This window comes from Mauremys reevesii, linkage group 6 (genome assembly GCF_016161935.1).
Source record: "Mauremys reevesii isolate NIE-2019 linkage group 6, ASM1616193v1, whole genome shotgun sequence".
Classification (NCBI taxonomy): domain Eukaryota; kingdom Metazoa; phylum Chordata; order Testudines; family Geoemydidae; genus Mauremys; species Mauremys reevesii.
Genome location: NC_052628.1, coordinates 55,186,561 through 55,214,442, shown reverse-complemented (window position 1 = coordinate 55,214,442; position 27,882 = coordinate 55,186,561). Strand labels below are relative to the sequence as shown.

Here is a 27,882-nt window from a genome sequence, read left to right as displayed (position 1 = left end):
AATATACTTAATAAAAGGCAAAAGTACCTAGATGGAACCCTGCCTCAAGGTGCGTACTATCTTTTTGCAAAACGTGCATCCTCAAAATAATGGATTCTGAGGCCTCCAGGAATAACCTCTATACCAATAATTATAACAAAATTGTAATGTATTTTGCATAATGTTGTCCATTTGATTTTCATGAGAAAATTATCTTAGTTCTGCATATTTTTCTATGCAAAAATTAGACCAATTTCTTCTTACATTTTCCTTAGGTGTTTTGCTGGAAGGAGCTGGCAGTTAGTTTTCATTAGTCTCTTTTCTAATTTTACTTCTAGCTGGGCAGAGGGAGAGGAATAAAGGTTCACTGCTAGTGACTGAAGTAAATGTTTGCATTTTTAATAAAAAAGAAAGACCTTTTGGAGGTAAAATTTTAAGATCTATCACCCAACACAACCCAGACCAATATTCTTTCAGCATGGTTCTCATCCATCCTCAATATCCAATAGTCATTTGTGAAGTATCTTGACTTCATTATTGAACACATTCGGCCAGAGTCTCTTCTGCACCAAAGCACACTTGGCACAAGTTCAACAAGGACATGATTATGGTCCCAGCACTAACAGTAAGTTAAACAACCTTAACGTATAACAGTTGGAGTTTTTCCATTCTGAAGCCATATGCCAGCTGTTAAGTGCTATAGGGAGTGCTAGCTCACCTCTACCTTCCTGACATACCCCCTACACTTAGAGTTGGAAGAGACTGGCACAGGAGCTAGTTCTCTCAGCTTTATTCTATTGAGTGAATTCTCAACTGGCTTGCTGCAGCTCAGGTTGTAAAGTCCTCTTAACACCACCCAGGTGGTACCACAGTTCAGGCAAATGAAACAACAATGGTCGAGAATCTGGCCCAGTGTGTGGATTTGTATTATACATGTGACATGCGAGCACACTAGCACTTACGTCTGACACTATTCAGACTTTGCTCACATCTCATTTTCACAAGGGAAACATTTTTCTTTATTTAAAAACAGTACAACATGCCCAAATCTAAATCCTAGCTCAGTACATTTACCAGTTTGTTGGGTATTTGAAGTCCAAACTTGCCAGATGTTCCCTATCTTTATACTAGCCATTGCCAAACCACAGACCTGAGCACATACATACTTTGAGGCTGCTCACATTCACATTTTGCCATTTAGCCTTATTTCACTGGTCTACAATTTTTGAGAAGTCTGCTTCAGAGATAAAATGCGCTATTTATTATGTATTTTGATGTGCTGAATTCAAATATGACAATTAAAACAACTGATTGGCTACTAAGTTATTTACGTTTTTACATTTTATGTCTATGTATATTGTGGAGATAGTAGAGTTTTAATCATAAATTGTAAACCTAGGTCTTTTCATGTGTTTATGGTTGCTTTACATGATAATATGTCACCTGTCCTGTTTATGTAACACTTTAAAAATCAGCAAAAGGGTTATATAAATCAAATTTATTATGAAACAAAAGGCAAAAAACTATTATGTACATAGTTTAGTCCTATTCAGTGTCTACTCGGCGCTTCTTGGCTTGTCTCTTGTATTCATTAAATGGAGCATCTCTTGTCACTGTCCAGCAATAGTCTGCAAGCATTGATGGGCTCCATTTGCCCTGATAGCGTTTCTCCATTGTTGCAATGTCCTGGTGAAATCGCTCGCCGTGCTCGTCGCTCACTGCTCCGCAGTTCGGTGGAAAAAAATCTAGATGAGAGTGCAAAAAATGTATCTTTAGTGACATGTTGCAACCAAGGCTTTTGTATGCCTTGAGGAGGTTTTACACCAACAACCTGTAGTTGTCTGCCTTGTTGTTTCCGAGAAAATTTATTGCCACTAACTGGAAGGCTTTCCATGCCGTCTTTTCCTTGCCACGCAGTGCATGGTCAAATGCATCATCTCGAAGAAGTTCACGAATCTGAGGACCAACAAAGACACCTTCCTTTATCTTAGCTTCACTTAACCTTGGAAATTTTCCACGGAGGTACTTGAAAACTGCTTGTGTTTTGTCAATGGCCTTGACAAAGTTCTTCATCAGACCCAGCTTGATGTGTAAGGGTGGTAACAAAATCTTCCTTGATTCAACAAGTGGTGGATGCTGAACACTTTTCCTCCCAGGCTCCAATGACTGTCGGAGTGGCCAATCTTTCTTGATGTAGTGGGAATCTCTTGCACGACTATCCCAGTCGCAGAGAAAACAGCAGTACTTTGTGTATCCAGTCTGCAGACCAAGCAAGAGAGCAACAACCTTCAAATCGCCACAAAGCTGCCACTGATGTTGGTCATAGTTTATGCACCTCAAAAGTTGTTTCATGTTGTCATAGGTTTCCTTCATATGGACTGCATGACCAACTGGAATTGATGGCAAAACATTGCCATTATGCAGTAAAAACAGCTTTAAGACTCGTCTTCGATGAATCAATGAACAGTCTCCACTCATCTCGATCATGAACGATGTTGAGGGCTGCCATCACACCATCCATGTTGTTGCAGGCTACAAGATCACCTTCCATGAAGAAGAATGGGACAAGATCCTTTTGACGGTCACGGAACATGGAAACCCTAACATCACCTGCCAGGAGATTCCACTGCTGTAGTCTGGAGCCCAACAGCTCTGCCTTAGTCTTGGGTAGTTCCAAATCCCTGACAAGGTCATTCAGTTCACCTTGTGTTATGAGGTGTGGTTCAGAGGAGGAGGAGGATGGGAGAAAATGTGGGTCCTGTGACATTGATGGTTCAGGACCAGAAGTTTCATCCTCTTCCTCATCTGACTCCAGTGAGAATGATTCAGGTGCATCAGGAACCTGCAGTCCTTCTCCGTGGGGTACTGGGCGTATAGCTGATGGAATGTTTGGATAATGCACAGTCCACTTTTTCTTCTTTGACACACCTTTCCCAACTGGAGGCAACATGCAGAAGTAACAATTGCTGGTATGATCTGTTGGCTCTCTCCAAATCATTGGCACTGCAAAAGGCATAGATTTCCTTTTCCTGTTCAACCACTGGTGAAGATTTGTTGCACAAGTGTTGCAGCATATGTGTGGGGCCCACCTCTTGTCCTGATCTCCAATTTTGCAGCCAAAATAAAGGTGATAGGCTTTCTTAACCATAGTGGTTATACTGCGCTTTTGTGATGCAAAAGTCACTTCACCACTAACATAGCAGAAGTGATCTGCACTGTTCACACAAGTATGAGGCATCTCTGCTCACTTTGGCTAAACAGAAATGTGTCCCTTTGCAAAATCAAACACTGACAAATAAGAGAGCACGACACTGTATGATTTCTAGAGCTGATATAGGGCAATTTGTTCAGCAGAGCGATGTAAGCTTCGTTATGATTGCATCATCCATGACTTCTAGGAATAACATGATGCAATTCATATCACGTATGATGCAATACCAGCTTCAGATTGCATCATTCATTGTTTTGCCTAAAAAGCAAGTACTGTCCAAACCCAGTCATAGATTTATTCATAAATCCAGTCAAAGATGTATTTTAGTCATTTCTGGTTTAAATTAAGATCCCTTCCCTTTATAACTCACTTATCCTCCGCTATTCCCAAGTCAAGGGTCGTATATACGGACCCAATAGCATGTCTTGAAAACTAGAGCCAATCAACAATTTTAAGCATCATTTTCATTCTCAGTGACCCAGAATTAGCAAAGTTTGACTACATTTATTTCAGAAGCATTTTGGCTGTAGAGCAGTGTTTTCAGTCTTATTAGTGGTGAGGTCCTGAAGTAGACTAGAAGGAAAATTTTGTCATTAGGTCCTGCAAGGTATATAAAAGTAAGAAGAGTAGTGCCAAAAGAATGGCTCTATTTTATTTAACGGTATTGTAGTTTTTCAGTTTAGAACATGTATACAAACTCATGTACTCCCTCAAACCTCCTCCCCTCCACTACCCCATTCCACTATCCCAACATGTGATCTCACAATGTGTTTGTTGATTTTTCTATTTAAGTGTGTGTTTTTTGTTTTTTAAACTAAAACCAAGGAAGCTAAAGCAAAACACTACCACACTAATTTTATTTGGAAAAACAAAGGTGATTTAGAGTTAATGCTGACAAATCGCCACAATTGGTATTGTGGCTTTGATATCAAAGAGTTCTCAGAACAGTGCATGGGATTTTATGCCATATATGTTTATGCCATTTATGTGCAACAATACACAATGGTATGCACAGGATACATTAAGGATGCTTCAGATTAAATCAAAATCTTACCATTAATAGACTTTTCTGCATGCTAATTTAATCTCTTTTCTTCTGTCCATATTTAGTTCCATATTATTAATGTTTCTATAATGGATTATAATATTTTAATACATTTCATTTACTTATTTTCCTTTTTTATAGAATCTCTTTTGGGAACCTTAAATGCTTATATCAAAAATGCAATAGCAGTGTGATCACCCTTATATTCAGCATGGTTTTCCCCTGTGAACTCTGAAACATGACTGATATTCTATACCAGAATACACTGTACAAAATCTTCAGTGGTATATGCCAATGATGTCAATAGGTGTTGCACATTCACAGGTCAAGGGCTCTGTAAGGCCCTCTATGTGTGACATAGTCCCTTAAAATTGATTGGATTTAGCATGCAGTTTAGGTTACATGTGTTGTCATCCATGAACCTATAGGTTAAACATCTGTCATTCATTAACCCATTATGTAGCCTGCATGGAAATACAAGATGGTACTTTTAAAAAGGAGGGCCAGTTCACAAACCCTAACCTATGTTCTTTGAAATTTCAGGAGAATATGTATTTTTCACTTCAAAAATTGCAAAAAGCTGTTCCTCAAAATTCTGTCGCTATTGCATTTTGACTGGAGGTGAAATGATTTTTAAGGGAATTTCAGCAACATTAAGTGTGATGGAAATATTTCCCAGAGTTAAGAAAAGAGCATAAAGTACAGATAAGTTATCAGCCTTAAGTGGTTGGGGCTTTGTGACAGGGTTTGATTTTGGAAAGTGGTAAGTACCTTGGCAGGGTCGGCCTCTTACAGCTTTGCAACAGGGTCACACCTATCATCATGCAGCACATTGGTTCCATTACTCTATGCTTGAATCAAAGCAAGAGAGGGTAAATCACAGTTCTGTAACCTCCCTCACCTTGTGTAACAGATTATATGCCACCTGGTTTCTGAAAACTGCACACGTCATCCATCATGGTGCTTTTGCTGTACTGTCCTCTTTCCTCTAAGTTTCTGTCTACATTTCTTCCAACAAAAGTTGTGAGGGTTCACACTACATCAGTGGTCTGATAACAGGCCCACATGTTGGTTGTGATGAATTGCCTTCCCCAGACAACTCCCCCGGCCAAAAAATGAGAGTGTCTGGGATTGCATGTGAGACCTTGTGTCAGTTTGGCATTAAGCAAAAAAAAGAGCCAGGGAGCAAGCACTATGGAATTTAGTCCAAGACAGCAGGCAGGACACTAATCAGCCTGTCAGTTTGAGGAAGATAAGAAGAGCAGGCAATTTAAATGAGAAAATAAGTTCACAATTGCACGCAGTAGCATATTTAGATGCTTGACTTTCTCCCTAAATAAGTCTCACTGATAATGTAAGCATAACAATCTGACCTGTACAGCACACACAGACAATCCCAATCTGGAAACCAGGCATTGCTGCCTTTTCCATGCTGCAGCTATCAACAGATATCACATCAGCAGTTGTTATGACAAGGCAGTGAGAGCAAATTAAGGCCCTCATCCAGAAAATCACTTAAGCATGTGCATAATTTTAAGCACGCTAGCGGACTCTGAAGTCAGATTGCTCATGTGCTTAAAGTTACAGACATGCATAAGGGTGTTGTTGGACCAAGGCCTACAAGAACATCTGCCACTAAAGCAGTATGGTGAGGCTCATGCTGTTACAACTGTTGTTCTGCTTTCTGAACTTCCTACTGACCACTAATAATTTGTTAAGTATCAGAGGGGTAGCCGTGTTAGTCTGGATCTGTAAAAGCAGCAAAGAGTCTTGTGGCACCTTATAGACTAACAGATGTTTGGGATGCATCCGACGAAGTGGGTATTCATCCACGAAAGCTCATGCTCCCAAACGTCTGTTAGTCTACAAGGTGCCACAAGACTCTCTGCTGCTAATAATTTGTTACTACTTCTTAACCATTTTCCTCTGCTCCTCCACTCCCCATTGGCATCAGTCATGGCGATATTACTCAACTCTTTCCTGATACATTAATATGCCTGAAGAATCCTGCACTTGAAACTCACTAGCAGTACCCAGATTACCCATGCCCCAAACTGAGGCTTTGTCTCCACTTGTGGAAGCATGTAGGGTACGTGCAGCTACAAACCGCAGCGAGAAGTGGGCTGCATCCACACAGTGGTGTATAGGTACATGAAGCAGTGAAAATCTCTGGTTGGGGGAAGCAGCAGGATGGTGTTACTGGAGCCTTTGCCTACTGCCTCTTCACCTCCAACAGATCCACTGCCAGCTGCCAGAGCCTTTTATTGCAGTGGAGTGGCAGCTAGGTTTGCCAGGTTCCTAATTGCACAAAACCGAACACCCTTTCCCCCACCCTTCCCTGAGGCCCTGCCCCCACTCACTCCAGCCCCCCTTCCTCTGTCACTCGCTCTCACCCACCCTCACTCACTTTCACTGGGCTGGGACAAGGGGTTAGCGTGCGGGGGGGGAGGAGAGCAGGGCTCCGGCTGGGGGTGTGGGCTCTGGGGTGGGGCTGGGGATGAGGGAGTTAGGGGGCTCCGGGCTGGGGTGAAGGGGGTTGGAGTGTGAGAGTGGGCTCAGAACTGGGGCAGGGAGTTGAGGTGTGGGAGGGAGTGCAGGCTCCGGCTGGGGGTGTGGGCTCTGGGGTGGGGCTGGAGATGAGGGCTTGGAGTGCAGGAGCGGGCTCCAGGCTGGGAAAGGGGGTTGGAGTGTAGAGTCTGTGAAGGAGTTAGGGTGCAGGAGGGGCTTGCGACCTGCGGCAGGAGGTGTGAGCTCCAGGGGGGTGCTCAGGGCTGGGTTGTGGGATGGGGGGGGCAGGCTCTGGGAAGGAGTTTGGGTATGTGAGGGGATTCTGACCTGGGGCAAGGAGTTTGAGGTGCAGGCTCCGGCTGGGCAGCGCTTACCTAGGGCAGCTCCCGGTTGTTGGTGCAGCGGGGCTAAGACAGGCTCCCTGCCTGCCCTGGCTCCACGCTGCTTCTGGAAGTGACCGGCATGTCCAGCCCCTAAGCAGAGATGCGGCAAGGCAGTTCTGCACGATGTGTGCTCCCTGCACCCACAGGTGGCACCCCGCAGCTCCCATTGGCTGCAGTTCCCAGCCAACAGGAGCTGCAAAGCCAGTGCTGGGAGTGAGGGCAGCACGTGGAGCTTTTCTGATCGCCCCTGCGCCTAGGGGCCGGACATGCCGAACGCTTTCGGGGAGCTGTGCAGAGCCAAGGTAGGCAGGGAGCCTGCTTTAGCGCTGCTGCGCCAACTGCATTTTAACGACTCGGTCAGCAGTGCTGACTGAAGCCACCAGGGTCTCTTTTCGACTGGGTATTCCAGTTGAAAACTGGACACCTGGAAACCCTAGAGGCAGCAGGACACTATGCTGCTAAAGTTAGCATTGTAGACATGTCAGGCACTATTTTGGCACATTCAGAGCTATATAGGAAAGGTAACTTAAGGTCCTGGCATGTCTTTACTTGCCTATGCTGTGCCTCACCATCTACACTGCTATTTGTACCCAAGCTGGGGTGTGTGGGTGTACTATCTGTAGTGTACACACCACCATAAGCGTAGGTAATCGGACACTATTACTAGCCTGTATAAGTCAGAGCTGTATGAATCTGATGATCAAAAAGCTTAGGGGAGTGCAGGCCTCGGTCCACAAGGAAAAACACACAAAGCCTATAGGCACAAGAAAGCACACATTCAGGGACTGTGTTCCCCTTAGAAAATGTTACACTAGACTATTATTTCAAATATAGGAAAATCCAATGGTATCCAGGCATACAGTTAATACCATAAGCAGAGTCTAGTGCTTTGGACAGTTGGTTGGTTTGCATTCCCATAACTAACTCAGACAAAAACTGAAGCCTCTCCTGAGAGCCTGAGTCAGAAAGACTTCTGCTGATTTTCTGTAGCACGTGGCTTAGTCAGTCCAGAAACCATAATATCATGCAATTTCAAGCAATTGGTCAATCACAATGAATCCAGCTCAAAAGTTTAAACGTGCACTCCAAAAATCAGTGGTAACATTTTTGCTGATATCCTGATCTCTGTCTAAGAATTTATTCCTCAATGATTACTGATAGCTTAGACAATTTGCTGAGCTAACTTTGACATTCACAGAAATGAAAAATTTAAATATGGACAATGTGTTTTTGGAGGAGCTGCACAAACCCCCCAAAAGAAATTGAGAGTTTTCATTCTTCTACAAACAATGTACATTCAAAGGATGATACAAATCGCTTTTTGCAGGATATAGTTTGTTTGTCCAAAGTCACTGGAGGGTTTAATATAACACATTTTAGAGCTCTGCTTGATTTCACATTTATATAATGCTGCTGCAGAATTTAACAGATAGCTTTAAAGGTATCGATATTTAAATGGCACATTATATAAATTAAAATCATGCCTGTAATGTACCATAAAGGATTTTTTTTTAAAAGTAACCAGATATATTAATGTTCCAGTGTTAGAATAGACTGTGTTCACTTACATCTTAGTGGCACTAGCACTATTATAAGGAACGGAAATATTATACACTTAATTAAATAAACTTTCCCCAACATTACTGTTATAATTTCCAAGGACCAATGAAAATATAATCTTTCATACACAATTTGGGTCCTTTCTTTATATGAAGTTGTTTTCATATATTTATGCAAAGATGCATTTAAAAGTGAACTGGTGGTTAACAAATTTAGTTCTATAATGTTCCACCTGTCAACAGTGTGCTTTCAACCTTTTTTGTTTGCTACCTGCTACAGTGAAAAAAGATTTCTAAAATATAAAAAGAAAGTGGCGATTGATTTCTCTGTGGGGCTTCTCATTCTGCTTTGTTAACTTAGCTACTATAGTACATCAGACAGCTGAGGTTATTCATTTGCTTCATCAATAAAAAAAAGGGGGGGGGGAACCAAAATAATTTTCCTTCCAAATTCCTGGCTGCCCCCATGCTAAAAGCCAATGATGTGTAGAAAAAAAAAACCCCTCATAACTCCTTGCCTGATAAATGAGTAGGAAAAGTTTGACAGATCAGAATGATACAAAGCAGCCTAAAACATTTGGCACAACGTGTGTCTGGCATACAGAGACTGCCTGTCAAATGCCTATGACTCCATACAGCAGCTAGGGACCCTATGGAGCAGCAGATGGACCATTAAGGTAGTATTAATGTAGATGCCATCAGTTTTCAGTTCTGACTGGGACATACTCTTTAGAACTATGAGCAGCTGCTGCCATTTATTGTGACAGCTTCCTGCTAACTTTTGCCAACTGGCACAATCTGACTCTTTGTACCTGAGCTATTAAATGTGTGACTTCCACCATTTTATTCCTCCAGAGAACTCTTAATAATCCTCTAAAGAAGGAATGAGGCATTTATCAGCAAAGTGAATGTACATACGGTACAGTTCTATTGTCCTTTTACAGTGCTGTGTACAGTATTTTACAGATGCTAAATAAGCATACTGTATAGAATTTGTATTTTTATACAGTCAAGTCTGAAATTCTTGAGCTGTATTTAAATGAGAAAAGTTATATTATGTTTTAACTATTGATTTACAAGCTATTGACATACCTTGAGATCTTTAATACCAATAAGCAAAACAGTTAAACATTGATGGAGTACATAGTATAGCAATTAGTAATCCAAAAGTAGGGAGTCTTCTGCTTTCTGATTCAATGCGTGTAGGTCAATATTACAATTTTAAAAGAGAAATTTTGCACACCTGCTGGTCTATTTAATGTCTCAAAAGAAACATTTAGATAACAAAGCTGCCCATTCTTGTAATGTCTCTACTGCACATCAAGAACAATAAGTGATCATGCATTTGTTATCACCACAATAATTTCAGCAAAATATGCTACAATACTACTGGTAGAAAAAACTCTTGCATATTTCTTTGATCCAGCTAGACTTCTACGGATGCATGACATCATTTTTAATTGTGCCAACCAAGAAAGCTAACCATACAGCACAGCATAAGGTTTGACATACAATAAAACTGAAGCCAGCCAGTCATTATAAAAATGGCTGGTAGACATATTCATTATGCTGAGCTAACGTCTTTTCTGTTTCAAATCTCCCTGTAATCTGACTAAATGTATATTTCTATAGCAGATCTCAGCTACTTGATAGTGTACTTCTCATACACACCTATTTTCCTTTTTTTGTGAACAAAAAAATAAAATGATATTGTTGTTCTGATTTATGGAATAGAAGTGCACACACTACTGAATCCATTCAAGATGAAAGGGTTGAGCCTTCATGTAATGGGAAAATTATAAATTAAACATAGCTAACATTAATAAATCCTGTACCATTAGCATGAGAAGAAAACATCTGAAATAAAAAAAAATTAGAGAAAGGAAAATTTGGATATCATAAATATTTTTAACTTCACATACATATTTTTATGTAACATTATAGGCATTTCCTGTATTCCTATTTTTCTAATTAAAAGCAGGTGTCTATTTATTCCGTTTTGTTTATATTTTTATAAACCCATATCAACTCTATGACATGAAGGTTTCTATAAAACTAACTATTCAGTCCATTGATAGTCAGCTATCAGTGTATAATAAAATATTTTAAAGGTGTAAATAGCATTCACAGCAAGACACTAAACAGGCCAATCCAGGAAAGCCAAAGGGATTTAAGGATGCTCAGCACCTTGCAGCATTAAGCCCTAATACCATTCTTAGCAAGACGTCATTATTCAGCACATTTTAGCATATGTTTAAGTCCTATTAACTTTTATGGCATGTAAAGGCCTCATTCAGGAAAGCATCTCAGCTTAGGAAAGTACTTTAAGCACTTGCTCAAGTCCCATTGAAATCAAAGTGCTGTACTCAGTCAGAACCTTAGAGACACCAATAAAATTATTGTTTGAAGTTAGGGGGCCCACGCACATCAGACACATTCACCTTACTTGTGCCCACTTAAGTACCAGCTAAATGAAACCACACAACATGCTATTTAATTTTATTAAAGGTCTATTCCAAGCTTCAGGCATTTAACAGATAGCTAAACAAGTTGTGAGTTAACTACCCATGCAGTATTACAGGTCCTATTACTACACCAGGTAAATATTACTGTAATAGCACCTTATAAAACAACATTACACTTAATCCACTCATTGCCCAATGATTGCTTTCCCAGAATGAACAACAAGTTAACAAATTTAGACTATGCCAAACCAAGATGGGGGAAGGAGTTTTGTTGTCAAGATTGTAATATTAATATTTGCTTCCTTAAGAAAATTTGCATAAAAATATTTTATGTAAGGTTCTACTAGAAAAGACAATGTGTTGGAGCTGTCGGAAATAGTATGGAAAGAAGGGACTAAATGTAACTAACCAAGCCCCAATTTTTTTCAGTATGTCCTTTTTTGTCTATCACCATTCTGAAATTCTACATTTAATTGTCTTTCCAAGATGAACTATTTCACAAAGTTATGAAAACATCAGGATGGAGGTCTCACACAAATGTAGAAAGATGTTCACAGCACAGAATTCCCATCACAACCACATGAACTGAATCCTATACTTGCAACTCCAAGCACAGAAGGCAAGGACTGAATAGTCATTCAAAGAAAACTACCTTCTTACCCCTGCAGGTCAAGCGTTGAAAAATATTGGCAAAGCAATGTGAAAAAGATTGTGTCGTAGTTGCCTGTCTTCTGCCTGTTCTGTGGATAAAAATGGGTCTTCAGTTTCCAGAGCACTCAATCCAGCTCCTTTCATGAACACTAAATCCACTTTAAAAAAAAAATCAAAGTTCATAGAGACAGCATGTGGCTTAGGTTCAAGATAGGAACTGTGGTTGGGGGATTAAGACATGGTAAACTGCTGCTGCTCCATACCAGGGCAAGTCACTGCCTGGATTGAAACAGAAGAATAAAAACAAGGATAATTCTTAAGTTGTAGTGGGTTTTGTTGTGTGAACTTTTTGGGAGGAGGTTTTTTTTTCCTCCCTGGGAGTGGGAGGATGAAGTAGGGTCTGATTCTGAAAGGTGCTAAACACTCTTGGCTTCCATTGGCTTCAATGGGACTGAGAGGACTCAGCAACTTGTAGGTTCAACCCCTTATAGCTTCACACTGGTGACTGGATTATGAATTCCCTAATGTAGATACTATGGAACACATTCCACTCCTCTCCCATCTTCTAGGAACAAAAGAATGTTGCTTCCTTTTTTCAAATAGAGTTCAAAGGCTTACCGTTTCCTTTAAGAAATACCTGCTTCTCTTCATCAATGTGCATATTTTACCAGTTTCAAAAGCATATTAATATCCTTTGTGACTTCAGTTAAAGTAAACAGAAATAATTGGAAGGGTGACAACTAAATTATTAGATGACAGTACTTAGGACTCGCAGTACAAACTATGAACAAAAAAAGGGTAGCATCAGTAGGGTATTCCTCACAGATCGATAATTAAGAAGAACAACACTTTTACCTCAGTGGAGACAGTTTATTTAGAAGAGTGTTTAAAAAAAAATACTGAACAAAGTGTTAGAAAATCCCATCCATTCATTTTGTCCTAAACTGAAGGTAATAAACTATTTATTATGTTCCTTGCTTTCTCCAGAAATACCACCACAAAGGGTGAGAGGTCAAATGTAGAAACAGTTGACATCACCCATTTTTTAAAAATATGGTTCTACTTCTGTGTTCTCCACTAATTACACAGAGCCTGGTTCTACTGTCACATACTTCCGTGTAAATCAAGAGTTACTCAACTGAGCTGAACATAAAAGTGTTGCAAGTGATGTCCAGATCAGACCAATAGTGCATACCAAAATCTTGTACTGTATAACTTTTACCAAATTCTGTCATATCAGAAAAGTAGACATGGCTAAGGGCAGGCTGTAGAGGTAATCTGCAGATTCACATGGCCGGGGTCCACAAATAGCAAGCATTCTACCCAAGGCTACACAGCAGCATTTCTTTTCATAAAAATATTTCAAGCTAATTTACAAAACAAGCTTCCTAGTCATTTCATTACCTGAAATTATGTTAATTTCCCTAAATTAGGGCAGTATTTTCTGATGGACATTTCTTTGGATAGATACTGTGGGGATGGGTGCCATGGAAACACGTGTAACAAAATAAATGAAATATATGTTTCTGCCAGAGGACAAACATCCTAATGGTAATGTAAAAAAATCATTCCTGATAGTGGACATCATCTTCCAGTAATGTCACATATCACAAATAGTTACACTGCTGTTCCTGCCCATCAAGTTTTACTTGTTGTCACCTAGAGATTATATTTCCAAACAGGGATAAATAAAGATTGCAGCATTTTGTGGCACATATCTTTGGAGAAAAAGGCATGTCATATGCTTTCACCTATAGGATGCCACTAAGCTGTGACATGTCACTGCTAGCTTGTGTGCACCACAGTTCAAAGATGGTATGTGACATGCCTGCCTTTCACTTCAAAAGACACGTATGCCATGTGGCAAAAACAACCACCACCTACAAGCCCCTTTTCACATTTTGGGTCAGCATTTTATATTTAGATTTTTATTCCCAGTTTCTCACACAATGCTAATAAATGGAGGGAAAATGTTTCCATTGTACTCATCCTCAAAAAGGAATCATTTTTTGAAACTGGATACAAAATTATAATCTTCCATGTATGTGCGTGGCTATTCATACTGAACTATGATTTTCTCTTGAGATTTCACAGTGCTGATCTGGCCCATCAGAGAACTTTCTCCCTTTAAATTGCATATAACATATGGGTGCAAGGTTATCTCACACAAGTAGACAAACTTTTACTTTGTAGAGGCACTCCTACAAAGATTAACCAAAATCCAGGAGACAGTGGGCCAGATCCACAACTGGTATAAATTGATGTAGCTGCATTGAAGGCAGGGGAGCAATGCTGATTTATGGAAGTTGAGCATCTCACCAAATACGTTAAATATATTTGCACAAATACATGTCAACTAAGTGCTTCCAACTCTTAGTTAGAGTAAGTGTTTGTAACCTTTGGCATAGATAAATGGCCTACCGGTTACTCCTTTTGAATTTGGGGAACCAAACAAAGAACTGAATATGTTTACCATAAGTCTGGAACAGACCAGTAACCACAGGCTACACCGCAGAACATGGAAGTAATGATTTAGGCCAAAGATAATCATTTTGAGGATGAGATAATAGATATTAATATATGTCCTAATATATTCGCCTATATAGTAAGTGTACCTGAAGATTTTTCTGGGTGAGGAAATAAGATTTGGGTATGGCAGGTTAGGCCCTGATTAAGGCAGTGGCTGGACCCTGTAAGAGGGCAAACAACCATTTAAGTGGTCACTCTTTCCTATTTTCTAACAAGTTATCAGCTCAGCTTTGCAATATGGCTTAGCTACTCAACACTCGAACCTGATCCTTACCAATTTGGGGAGCCTGAGGATTGAATTCGTCACACATGCCAGAGATGAGGCTGGTCCTCTGTCTCCCACTACCAGGTCTTCAGGGAAGGGTGTGAGTATGCTAGTTTAAATGGTCTTTTAGAATAGATTTCAGAGTAGCAGCCATGTTAGTCTGTATCTGCAAAAAGAACAGGAGTACTTGTGGCACCTTAGAGACTAACACATTTATTTGATCATAAGTTTTCATAGGCTACAGCCCATTTCATCGGATGCATGCAGTGGAAAATACAGTAGGAAGATATTATATATATACACACACAGAACATGAAACAATGGGTGTTACCATACACACACTAATGAGAGTGATCTGTTCAGGTGAGCTATTACCAGCAGGAGAGAAAAAAAAAAACTTTTTGTAGTGGTAATCAAAATGGTCCATTTGCAGCAGTTGACAAGAAGGTGTGAGGACGGGAATAAACATGGGGAAATAGTTTTACTTTGTGTAATTAGAATAGAGATGTTACCACCAGGGACCATAGAATTGTATTAGTTCTTTGTGACTCTATGTTTTATATCTTTGATTATTCTTTCATTCCTTTTAATAAAGATCTTAACATTTTGGTATTGTCCTCAGTATAAGAGTCCTTGCCACACAACCCAAGGGTTCACTCATGACATTGAACTCTGAGTTTTCTAACCCTCTAGCCTGAACTGGGACAAGAACCTAAATATCTTCTGGTCAGGTCATTGGAGAGCCGTAATAAACTAGCCAATAAATTCAGGTCAACACAACCAAACTGTACAATACAAGAAGATGTGAACTTACAGCAAAAGCTATTTGTGTGGTGTACTGTTTGGAAAAGATTACCTTTTCTGCCTTCGCCATCTGAAATAGGAATGACAGTGGGATCTGTATTTGAACAAAATCTTGCAGTATGGAAACATTTCAAAGAACGTAGTTAACTTATTTTACCAAACAAACATAGCACAGCACTTTAACAGAGATAAACATATCTGAACTCAAACAGCAGGATTTTACTCCAAATGAGTTCTCATACTTTTAAATATTAGAAGTTTTTATTGTCACTTTTAGCAGCTCAATAGGCCTTTTTATATGACTAGTATAATGAATTACTGTGACAAACATAGGAGTGCTGTTTAATAGTTTCTCAGACTGTATCTTGACCTGCCACTGGCAATGGTGTTTTCTGTAGGACTGTATTTTGATTAAATGCTTCCAAATAGAGGACTGTCTTGGACAATCCAGCAGGAGCGAAAAGATATCCCAAGATGGTCACCTAAGAGCTTCCACTTAAAATCCATTAAGGGACAATGAGAGAACTATTAATGCAGATTACTCCATAGCCCTTCCAACAGCCTACAGAAGAGGTTTGATCAGGAGAGGTTAAAGCCAGAATCATTCTGTGAACAAATAAACTTTGCTGCATTTAAAAGGACACTCTTTGGGTACGGGTGGGTGTCCCAGTCTGGTCCTCCTACTTGGACCCAGGAACCTGGGGCAGTGTCTGGAGAAGTTGAGTCTGCCTACATTACCATTATGGGATCGTGGTAGTTTATGCAAGATAGACCTCCATACAGATTATTTTCAAATATATTGCCTCTGATGCTTTGTTCCATTTGCTAAATGAAAATTCATTGTTTTAAGGCAGGCTGTTGTTTACCATGGTCATGGGTCACAGGTTTTCAAGGGGTGGAAGCATAGTAGCATGAAATCCAGTTGAACCTGAAAGGTGTTAAACAAATGGCATACATGGGGTCCCAGTCTCAGAGTGAGAGAGTCCACCCTGAGGTAGAGCAGGACAAGAGTCCTTACACTGGGGTGGGGGAACTCAGAGACCAGCAAGGAGGGAGGGGGAAAATGAAGAAAGGATTGACCTAAAACCAAGGCAACTACATATTGTTTTATTAGGCCAGTTCAGTTACTCTGAATGTACTCATAGTTTTGTTGTTGTTGGGTTTTGGTCTTTTGGATTTTTTACTTTATTTTTATAGTGGATATTCTGGATGGGGATGAAACAAAATATTTTATATGTACACTACTGTTACTGTTTCTACAATTTTGTATCACAGTCATGTGTAATTGTTTTGTATCTATTGTTTTACAATACAGACGCTCCCCGGGTTACTCAAGACCCGACTTACACAAATTTGACCTTATGTAAAAAGTTCCATAAGGCATAAATAAAATTTTCGAGTTACAGAAAATATTGTGTAGCATACAGAAACACAAAATACTGTACTGTAGTGTGGTGTGCCGAGGAATACAGCAGTAGCATCTCCTACAAGGGAAGGCTTTGCACTCTCACAGCCTCTCAGTCTTGTGTTATTTCTGTGATAATGTATTTCTGTTATTTCACCCTATTATTTCATTCAAATCATGCCTGGAAAGTGACCAGGTGATAGCAAGAGTGCAGGACCCAGGGCCGGTGCAACCATTTAGGCGACCTAGGCGCCATTTTCTTCGACAGTGACCTCGGTGGTCAGATCTTCGGCCGCCCCGGTCGCTGCCGGCATTTAGGCGGAGGGAGCTGGGGCAGGGGAATGCAGGGAGGGCCGCCTGCAGCAAGTAATGGGGGGGCAGCATGCAGGGGAACTCCCTGCCCCAGCTCACCCCTGCCCTGCCTCCTCCCTGAGCACGCCATGGCGGCTTCACTTCTCCCGCCTCCCAGGCTTGCGGCGCCAATCAGCTTAGGTGCGGCAAGCCTGGGAGGCAGGAGAAGTGAAGCCGCCATGGCATGCTCGGGGTGCTTGTGCGTGGAGCGGGGTGAGCTGGGGGTGCCTCAGGGCAGAGGGTGGGGGATGGGGAGCTGCCACAAAGGGGGTGCCTCAGGGCAGAGGGGGAGAGCTGCCATGGGGGGGGCCTCAGGGCGGGGGGGGGCAGAAGGTGGAAGTTTCGCCAAGGGCGCGAAACATCCTTGCACCGGCCCTGGCAGCACCAGTTCATATGCGACAGAAGATTGATTTAGAGCAGAAAATGTTGTAATTGTTTGGTTTTTTATGCTTGCACAATATACATTTCCTGCTTACGTAAAATTCAGGTTACACAAGGCTTTCTGGAATGGAATGATTGCGTAAGTCAGGGAGCGTCTGTACAAAAATTTAAAATAATTTTAAAACTCACATTCTTTACATCAGCCTTCACTGCAGAGGATATGAGGGAGATTCCCACACCTGAGCCATTTTGTGGGTAACAAATCTGAGGAACTGTTCCAGCTTGAGGTGTCAATAGAGGTGGTTTTGGAACAAAATTGATTATACAAACAGTAATAAATCACCAGGACCAGACAGTATTCACTCAAGAGTTCTGAAGGAACTCAAATATGAAATTGTAGAACTCCTAACTGTGGTATATAAACTAGTGCTTAAATCAGCCTCTGTACCAAATGACTAGAAAATAGCTAATGTAATGCTGATTTAAAAAAAAAAAAAAAGAAGAATTTTAGAGACAAACCTGGCAATTACAGGCCAGTAAGCCTAAGTTCAGTACCAGGAAAAATGGTTGAAACTATAGTAAAGAGAAGAATTACCAGACACACAGATTTACATTATAAGTTGGGGAAGAGTCAACATGGCTTTTGTAAAGGAAAATCATGTCTCATCAATCTATGAGAATTCTATGAAGGTGCCAGCAAGCGTGTGGACAACGGTGATCCAGTGTACTTGGACTTTCAGAAAGCCTTTCACAAGATCCCACACCAAAGGCTCTTAAGTAAAGTAATCAATAATGGGATAAAAGGGAAGGTCTTCTCATGGAACAGTAACTAGTCAAAAGATAGGAAACAAAATGGTAGGAATAAATGGCCAGTTTTTACTGTGGAGAGAATAAATAGCAGGGTCCCCCAAGGATCTGGACTGTGACATATTCAGAAATAATTTAGTAAAGGAGGTAAACTGTGAGGTAGAAAAGTTTTCAGAGGATACAAAATTACTCAACATAGTTAAGTCCAAAACAGACTGAGGCGTTGCAAAGAGATCTCACTGAAGTGTGTGACTGGGCAACAAAATGGTAGAGGAAATTCAATATTGATAAATGCAAAGTAATGCACATTGGAAAAATAATCTCAACTATTCATACAAAATGATGGGGTATAAATTAAGTGTTACCACTCAAGAATTTGGAGTCATCATGGATAGATCTCTGAAAACATCTGCTCAATGTGCAGCAGTATTCAAAAAAGCTAACAGAACGTAAGGAAACATTAGGAAAGAGATAGATAAGACAGAAAATATCATAATGCCACTAAATAAATCTATGGTTCACTCATACCTGGAATACTGCATACAATTCTAGGCATCTCATTGCAAAAAAGATATTGAAATTGGAAAAGGTACAGAAAAGGGCAACAGAAATGATTAGTGGTAGGAACAGTTTCCAAATGAAGAGAGAGATTAAAAAGACTCAGACTGTTCACCTTGGAAAACAGATGACTAAGGGAGAGGATATGATAGAGGTCTATACAATCACAAATGGTGTGGAGAAAGTGAATAGTGGAGAAAGTGAATAAGGAAGTTTTATATACTCCTTCTTATAACACCTGAACTAGGTGAAATGAAAATAATAGGAAGCAGCTATAAAACAAACTAAGGAAGTAGTTAAAAACCAACATGCAATCAACCTGTGTAACTCGTTGCCAGGGAATGTTGTGAAGGCCAGAAACATAACTGAGTTAAAAAAGGAATTAGCTAAGTTCATGGAGGATAGGTCCATCAATAGTTATTTGCCAAGATGATCAGGGATGCAAGCCCATACTCCTGGCAGTCAGACGTTTTGGGCGACCCAAACCTGGAACTGGAGGACAGAAGATGGATCACTTGCTAGTTGCCCTATTCTGGTTTTTTCTGAAGCATCCGGCAGTAGTCAATGTTGGAAGCCAGGGTACTGAGCTAGATGGAGCATTTGTACGGCCATCGTTATGTTCATATCTCAGGTATTTCTGACGTTCCTATCATTAAGAGCAAGGCCGGCTCCAGCTGTTTTGCTGCCCCAAGCAGTGAAAAAAACCATAAAGCCGATTGGCGGCACTTTGGCGGTAGCTCAACCGTGTCACTTCATCCTTCATTCCCAATCTTCCTCTTCAGCGGCAGCTCAAAGAGGAAGAGAGGGACTGAGGGAATTGCCGCTGAAAACCCGGATATGCCACCTCTTTTCATTGGCCGCCCCAAGCACCTGCTTCCTTTGCTGGTGCCTGGAGCCGGCCCTGATTAAGAGCTAAAAGCACAAACCTCTATTCAACTAATGGAGTATCTTCATTACTTGTAGCAATATTAGGACCTTTGCCCTCTGGGAGAAATGCAATCACGTTTAGCCCCTCTGTACACCATACATGATTAATTAGAAGTTGGTTAGTGTACTTTGAGCAAAATCATATTTTAAAATATGTCTGCTTCTGTTTTAGCACTTCCATCTCAAATATTGTCCTTTTTTCCCTCATACCTTCCAAAAATGTATGTTATGATGTTAATATCTGCAAAATTTCAGGTGGCCTGGTTTTGGCTAAGTAGTGGGAGGAAACGTCATACATACAAGAGGAAGTTTATTTTAGCCTTAGCTATGGTAGAGCCTTGTGCCACAGACAAAATACAGGAAAATAGAAAGCATCCATCATTCAGAAGGAGCCTATGCATCATTTAATATCTACACAAGAAAGCTAAAACCTAGTAAGTTAGTGTTACATTTAAATGGAAGGCCTTTTATTTTATACTCAAAAGTCTTTACATCAAATTAAAAAATAACTATCAATATTTGTGTTTTTTCAAGCTGTCTATAAATGGATTAATTGTCTTGACTAAGATGATTGTCTCAAGCAAAAAAGTCATCTACTTTCCACAGGAACCTGCTACAGGAATTCAATGTTGTATACTAACAAACAGTCATTGGATTCACTCAAAACCTGGCTCTCCAGGAAGAGAGTGGGTATCTCCTCAACATCTGAATCCTTCATAAAAAAGTCTATGGCTCTGTTTTTGTGAGCAGGTAGTATCCATAGGGACTGTTTCTATCTCCAAAAACTTTTGCAGGTGTTCACAGAAAGTACTGACAGACCCAAGCAGGATATACAAATCAAATTCCATTCTTGTGCTGAATGACACACTTAAGTTTAATTGTTATCAGGGCAGAAAATATTAGTTCAGCAGTAGAAAACATGTTTTTCTCTGAGTATAACCTCTGCATTTTGCTTTAATAAATTCCTAAGCACTTTGACTGAAATGATTAGGCACTACAGTTAATTAGTCTAACTTTTTTCTTCCAGGCTTACTTCTACTGATACAGCTGAAACAATTAGATTCACCAAGAGAAATGGGCAACATCTTTTCATACCATATTTCCCATAACACTGAGCTTCCTGCTGCAAATCATTAAACAGCCAACAGATGCATTTTGTTTTCTTCTTGCACACACAAGCAAGCAATTCTTCTTCAAGGGCAAAAGTAACATTAATTTTTGCTCCTATTGTAGTTCATCAGAGTCTGTCACCACTTAAAATTCTACGTCACTGAACTAAATGGTTTGGGGGTTTTGTTGTTGTTTTGTTTCATTACTGAGAATCTTCCACATCACTTGCAACTACCCAAAACACAAACAACATACATCACAAGTTTTTGGACAGGAAAGGAGGTTTGAAGTTTACACCATGCACAAGGCAATGACAGACTGTTAATAAAAGGTAATAGTGTAAACCCTGCAGATAAGGTGAGGACCTTGCAATTATCTTCCTCGCAAATGCATAAGCCAGCCCTTTATTCTGGATTTAGAAAGTTTAGGGGTTTTTTTGTTGTTGTTTTTAATTTCCCCTTTTTTTTCCAGCAGTAAAATGCAAAGCAAATAGACTTTAGTGTCATGGTTTTTTGCTGGCTTGTTTCCACAGCCAATTCCATTCATGCAGAAAAGGTATGAAATTCCATCATTCGAGCATGACATCTCAAAATTCAAACTTAATGAGAGCTTTGGCAGCTTCTGTCGAAGGCAGACAGTGATTAACAAAACACTTCAGAGTACAAGGCACAGCAGTGCTCAAAGAAAACAGTGATGATCTCCACTTAATTGTAGAAAAGCCCAAAGCATCTGCCAGCAGAGGAGAGCTGGAGCCATAAGGAGCTATTGCTCAGATAGGCTGTCATCTCCAGAGATCAACAACCATATGCTCAGCTCAAGCGCAAACTCCAAAGAAGTTAATTTTCTGACAAAATACAGGGATAAATATGACATTCAAACAAGTGTGCTCACTCATCCTGAACACACGTTCATCTGTACATATCAGATTTATGCATCATTTAAACACAAGCAAATATAATTTGTTTGGAACACAAACACTGCTGTATGAGCACAGGTATAATTAATCTTTGTCCGCTCCACAGGTTCTTGTGTTCTCCTGGTTAACCATGCTTACAGTAAACTTTTGATGAATGGAATTGGTTACTTGTTGCATTCCACCTACTGTATACTATATAAAATATAATACTTTCCTTCCTAGCTACCTGGAACAAATATATTTATTTCAACCTCAGCTGAAACAATAGATTTTAGCCAGTGTTTTGTGGCAGAATGAAGTTCATTTCCAACTGTCTGGGCAAGCTGAGGGACCCTGAGCAAACTCACCTGGCAAGCAAGCAAGATTAGTTTTGAAGAAAAAAGGTAATCAAAGCTTACAAGTACAGGGAAGCTCAATTAAAAAGTCTATGAGGATATTAACTCTTTCATGCTCATTGTCAGCAATTGGACATATCTTATTAAAAATCAGATGCCTGGCAGCAAAGAATTAAGCGAAGGGAATGGGCATTACAAAAGGTGATTTAACAGGAAAACCCATTATTGAATATAAAGTGAAAAATATTTGCAATCTAACGCTATGTCTACCTAGGTAAAAAGTGTTTTAACAAGCAATTGGCTGGAATGCTTTCCCCTGGCAATATCTTGCTCTTCCCAAAATATCTGCCCTGGTATTTTAGAAACATTGGTTGTACCAGCTGTTTCAACACCTGGGATTAAGTCTTTAGTTCAGGTCCAGTTAAACCAATGCAAACTAAAACAGCTTCTCCTCTGCATGCATGGCAAATCACAAGCATTCTGGCTGCAATGGTTCAGCCTGTTCCATTCTTACCACTTGTATTCGGGAGATGCTCCCCAAACTCCTGGCTCCCAGTGCTTGGTACTTCAGGAACCCACAATGCACTGGGCAAGCCATGTCTGCAAGTCACACTTTCTTGTTAACCCTTTACAATGATGAATGTGACAAGCAACCATTTAATACAGTAAGCATCCCTGAAACTTTCCTTTGTGTAGTAAAGTTTAGTAAACTGATGTGCAGCAAGCTTTTTACATGGATCTGCAGTTGGACCCAAACTGGGCCTTTCTACAAAAGAGTTGTTTGCTTTTGTATATGCAAGAAAGAAAATAAATGCTCAGGCCCCCCAGTGGCCTTCACAACAGGCCTGTTTCTAGTTCAAGAATGCCTGTTCTCATTATTGCAACTAGTAGGTGTTTTCAGATATTAAAAACATTTAGGTATCAATACTCTTGGCTGGAATTAAACTGCCACAGGTAATACAGTACAAAAATATTCAGCGCTAGTGAGTTATATGTGGAAAAGTTACTTCGCTCTTATCAAATCTTACAACAGCTCTTACTATTCCAATGGTTTGATCAGGAAGAGATTGTGGGCATTTACTGATGGATCTATTCTTTAGTAGGAGAAGCATTCTCTGGCGGGCAACAAGACTAAAGCTGCATTCTTTGTTAGAGAGTCCTTCAGTGATACTCTACACAACAGTAGTACCAAATATCATTATCAGCATGTCTCTTTATCTGGGCAGTGTTTGTTATCTCAGAACTTGCCCCCCGTGGGGGGAGACACAAAGAAAAACACTCAGAATTCCATTGCTTGGGCTGCATTGGTGGTAGAAATATGCACTAACATGTATAATGAATTTCAAGTAGTACAATATTGCAAGAGCTGCGTTTATTTGTAACCCTAGGAACATGGAAACAGAGCATAGAACTGCATTGAGAGAGACAATCTTAGCAACTTCCTTGATCCCTGTCCTCAAAAGCTTCCTGACTGGTGGTGCTGAATCTTTTCTTACTATTTAGGAAATTGTAAGCTTCATTTTTCATTTCAACTGAAAACAGCATTTAAAACGTGAGATGTGAAGACTTCAGTTGTATTTTCGGTTACAATACACTTTGTACTGGAGCAGACTACTTTCTTGAAGAGTGTGGAAGAACACCAGCAAAGGAAACAGTACTTAGTACAGTCACAATATATAAATAGCTCTGCTGAGAACAAAACAAAGGCTCTGTTATGCTATCACACAGCAGAGCCAATAACATACAAAATAAAAATCTCTGCCAACTGCATAGAAAATATAGACAATGTTGTGCCATTGCTCTCAATGGGCTGTTTTTTATGTGCTGCACAGTTTGCAAGAGATGAAGCCAATGTAAGTCCACCACACCCCAAAACAACAAATCCTCAATAATAAAAAAATATTCCCATTTAAACAAAAATCTGGCAATATAACAATACTAGCATTCCTTCTCCAGCAAATTCTTTCAGTGCACTTGTAATGTATTATAACTGAAAATACAACTGAAGTTTATATTTATTTATAATATAAACTTTATAAGCTTTTAAAATTATATTGCATGGTTACTTTTATTTAACTAAATGCATGAAATGTGAGGTTGCCTCTCTCATTACCATGTCAAAACTGATCTGGTATAATAGCTATAAGGATATCAAAGAAATCAGGTGAAGATGCTGTGGTGTGCAAAGAAGGAAGGACACATTTCTTAAAGGCCCTGATTCAGGAAAGCATTCAAGTACGTGCTTCACTACATATATGATGAGTTTAATTAAAGTCAGTATGATCACATGTGCTTAATGTGAAGTACCTGCTTCAGGACTTTAGGGCAGATTCTGTCACACTTAGTAGTTGATTTCAGTTGAACTACAATACTTAAAGAGTGAAGTACTAATCAAGACGACTAAGAGTGACAGAATGTTGACCTTGGGTAGCAAGTTTCCCACTTGGATTAACATGGCCAAATTTCTTAACAGAAAGAACTGGCATACTCACAAAAATAAATGCACACTTCTAGCACCTATAACAAAACAAACAAACAAAGCCACCTTACATTCAATGAGCAGGTAACCACAAGTCTGCATGTGCACATGCATAAAAACAAGCTCTACCTGGCAGAATGGGGCAAAAGATTGTGTATGTGTGAATTACAAATAGTGCTTGTAATAGCATTCAACCGCAAACGTAGAACCATCCTGTTCTACATGTAAGCATATGAGTAGTCCCTTTAACATCAATAGGGACTTGCTCCCCCAAATTATTCATGTTTAAGTATTTCAAGGACTGGGGCCTTAAATATAGAGCTGTAAATTTGTTCAATAAGGAATATAACGCCTTGTCTGAGTAGTGCTCATTACATAACCTAATGGGCAAGGTAGCTTTTCAATAAATTTTGCAGCGCCCCAATTCTGAGATTTGCTAGGGGCTGACTTGACCACAAATAAAATTAGAACAGTCTCTAGGCTGTTCTAACTTATGTCTGGCTACCTGCAGCCCCAGGAGGCTGTTCCAGGAGCAGGGAATAGCTCAAGTGAAGAGGCACTGTAATCATGCCCTTTTCCATAGCCACATCATCTACCAAGGGCTGAGATGAGGTGACATCTCCATATTCCTTGGAAGAGAGATGAAAAAGATGACCAAATGTGGGTGGGGGGGAAAATGACCCCATTAAAGTCTATGGCAAAGCTCCCATGAAGACTGGTCAGCCTCACTTCAGTCCCCGGCAAAATTATGGAGCAGGTCCTCAAGGAATCCATTTTGAAGCACTTGGAGGAGAGGAAAGTGATCGGGAACAGTCAACATGGATTCACCAAGGGCAGGTCATGCCTGACCAACCTATAAGGTGGATAGAAAGCTGGCTAGATTGTCACGCTCAATGGTTAGTGATCAACAGCTCGATGTCTAGGTGGCAAGCAGAGTGCCCCAGGGGCTGGTTTTGTTCAACATCTTTTATTTTAATGATCTGGATGATGAGATTAACTGTACACTCAGCAAGTTCTCAGAGGACACTAAACTGGGGGGAGAGCTACATACGCTGGAGGGTAGGTCCAGAGTGACCTAGACAAATTGGAGGACTGAGCCAAAAGAAATCCGATGAGGTTCAACAAGGACAAGAGCAGAGTCCCGCAATTAGGAAGGAAGAATCCCATGCACCACTACAGGCTGGGGACCAACTGGCTAAGCAGAAGTTCTGCAGAAAAGGACCTGGGGATTACAGTGGACAAGAAGCTGGATATGAGTCAGCAGTGTGCCCTTGTTGCCAAGAAGGCCAACAGCATATTGGGTTGTATTAGTAGGAGCATTGCCAGCAGATTGAGGGAAGTGATTATTCCCCTCTATTCGGCACTAGTGAGGCCACACCTGGAGTATTGCATCCAGTTTTGGGGACCCTCACTACACAATGGATGTGGACAAATTGGAGACAGTCCAGCGGAGGGCAAGGAAAATGATTGGGGGCTGGGCCACATGACTTACGAGGAGAGGCTGAGGGAACTGGAGTTATTTAGTCTGCAGAAAAGAAGAGTGAGGAGGGATTTGATAGCAGCCTTCAACTACCTAAAGTGGGGTTCCAAAGAGGATAGAGCTCAGCTGTTCTCAGTGGTGGCAGATGACATAAGGAGCAATGGTCTCAAGTTGCAGTGGGGGAGGTCTAGATTGGATATTAGGGAACAGTATTTCTCTAAGAGGGTGGTGAAGCACTGGAATGGGTTACCTAGTGAGGTGGTGGAATCTCCTTCCTTTGAGGTTTTTAAGGCCTAGCTTGAAAAAGCCCTGGCTGGGATGATTTAGTGGGTGTTGGTCCGGCTTTGAGCAGGGGATTGGACTCAATGACCTCCTGAGGTCTCTTCCAACCCTAATGTTCTATGATTGTAAGCCAAGATTTCACCCTAGCTCTCTTATTTTAAGATCTGTAATTTTTATGTTTTTATTATTTTATGGGGGAAAAATCTCATACCTCTTTTTCCATCAACCCTCTAACTAAGTGACATGCAGACCAAGGACTAATAGCAATCATAATGTGTCATTTTACCAGTTCTGTGGTCTCCTGTGGACTTTAAGATATGTTTTTTCTTAAATGAGTAACGGGAAATATGCAGTGATGCTCCTCAGGGGTACACAGTGTTGTGAGCAACTCACCACCGTCTCCCCTTAGCATGACGAAGTCTTATCTGTGCCAGCTGTGGGTCAACTCCCTGAAACCACCAGACTCTGGCAACACAAGAACTGTCTGCTCACTCTCTCAGTATAGGTTATCAGTAGGTACACACACTGAATTCCTCAAGCATTCCCTGCAGTGTCCAGCCCCTTATCCACTCAACACTCTCAGAATTACCAGGCCTGCTGTTCCCAAAGGAGTAGTAAACACCAGTTTGTAAGATTCAACCCCCAGGATCACCACTTTGCTTAAAACCACTGCACTTAAACTTATCCTTGTTTTCACTATAATTATATTTATCATCAAAGAGCAGAGATTTCTAGTGATAGGAAGTACAACTATTGAAAACAAAGTCATAACATGCTCCAAACTAACAAGTTACGCTTCTCCAGACAGGTAGTTCACACCTAAAGTTCTTTCCAATGTTTGCAGCCAGGCCTGCCTGAGATCCCACTTTCATGAAGTAAGTATGCTATGGAAAACCTTTGACATGCACCTCAAGACAGGGCTCCTACTTCCACCCAGTGCTTAGCTCCCTGTTATTCTCTCTCTCTCAAGTTTTCACAATCCTTCGTGAGCATTCGTTTCAGACTGGTGAGAGAGGCCCATTGTGAACTATACAATACTTAACTTATATGTGAACAGATAGATAAATATTTTTGTCTGTTTTTCACCCTTGCTGGTGAGCTTAGACACATATCTTAACATATGGTTCAGTGTAGATACATATCTCCTTACACAACATCCATACATGCATTTCATAATGATACTGATGACCGGGGTGATGCTGGCTTTTATTTGACATGCTTTGGTGAATAGAATGTGTATCCCATAGGCAGGAGATCACCATAAACTTCATGCATCCCCATCTGTGCTCCTTGCCAATTGTCTCTAAGAGGTTCCTGAGTCATATTTGCTTTTAGCCAACTATTTTTCTCTTAGGTTAGCCTCTTAACCAGACAAACAAGTGAAGAGACCTTAGACAGTATTATTCACCAGATTTCGAAACAGTAGCAAGCTCCAGTGGAGTACTGAATTGC

The 27,882-nt window shown here is 40.5% G+C and overlaps 1 long non-coding RNA gene across 1 annotated transcript in view; it reads right to left on the bottom strand.

Moving 5' to 3' along the window:
• The window catches only part of LOC120408400, a 140,649-nt gene that overhangs the window by 107,136 nt on the left and 5,631 nt on the right, over positions 1-27,882 (bottom strand). The window lies entirely within an intron of this gene.